Genomic DNA, 1,314 nt, shown 5'->3' on the forward strand with positions numbered 1-1,314 from the left:
AATTATATGCCTCGGAGAATATACAATCTTTTGAAATAGATAGGTATTTGCAACAAGCAAATTTTCTTAGACTTTCAGATGAATAGCAAGGAATGATGAATTGTCCAATTGTGTTGGATGAGATTATAGAGGCCAGGTCCGTGGTAAATAAGGCCCCCCTCATTCAAGATCTTATTCAAGAGGGGGGTGCGGACCTGGCAGGTATCACCGAGACCTGGCTGGGCAAGGAAGGGGGAGTGCCCCTCGTTGATATCTGCCCGCCGGGTTTCCAGGTATTCCATCAGCCGAGGACCCGGGGTAGGGGCGGTGGGGTAGCGATCATTATAAGGGAGAGCCTATGCCCGAGGGAGACCACTGTGCCTCAGATAGACGGTGGACAGTCCCTCCTTGTGAAGTGGGGGCAAGGGGTACAAGTGGGCCTGTTGATTATATACCTGGCTCCCTGCTATGTATCAACGGCCCTGCCTGAGCTAGCTGACGTAATAGCCGGGGTGGCAGTTGAGACCCCCAGACTTATAGTCATGGGGGATTTCAATCTGCCATCGGCGGGCGAAATGTCGGCGGCAGCTCGGGAGTTCCTGGCTTCCATGATGGCCTTGGACCTGACCCAATTAGTTCATGCCCCCACCCACACGGGAGGACACACACTGGATCTAATTTTTGTCTCAGGCCAGTGGCAGAATGATCTGGAAATAGGGGAGGTGGTTATAGAGCCCCTGTCATGGTCAGATCATTCACTCCTTAGGATGGACTTCTGGACCGCTCCCCCCTGCCGCAGGGAGACAGAACCACTTAGATGGTTCCGTCCCAGGCGCCTGATTGACCCGGAGAGGTTCCTGACGGAGCTTGGGCCATATACGGAGGACCTAGGTCACGACTCGGCTGAAAATCTGGCGGCGGCCTGGGATATGGCCGCTGCCGCAGCACTGGACCGAGTCGTGCCTTTGCGGCCTCTGACCCGGTGCAGATCTCAACTGGCTCCCTGGTTTACCGAGGAGCTGAGAGAGATGAAGCGCCGGAAAAGATGCCTAGAGAGCAGTTGGAGGACTACCCGAACCGAATCCGACCGAGCACAGGTAAGGATGCATGTTAGATCCTACCTAGTGGCGATGAGAGTGGCGAGGTCAAATTACTACTCCACCCTCATTGCGTCATCAGATAATCGCCCGGCCACCCTCTTCAGGGTGACCCGCTCTCTCCTTCAGTTGAGGGGGGGGAGGATCCCCTGGAGGGGAGGGCTGAGGACTTTGCCCAATATCTGTATGACAAAGTCGCTCGGATCCGAGAAGGCTTGGACTCTGACTGGGTGGCCCC

Source organism: Protobothrops mucrosquamatus, unplaced genomic scaffold (genome assembly GCF_001527695.2).
Source record: "Protobothrops mucrosquamatus isolate PMUCROS unplaced genomic scaffold, P.Mucros_1.0 scaffold1165, whole genome shotgun sequence".
Taxonomy (NCBI): Eukaryota; Metazoa; Chordata; class Lepidosauria; order Squamata; family Viperidae; genus Protobothrops; species Protobothrops mucrosquamatus.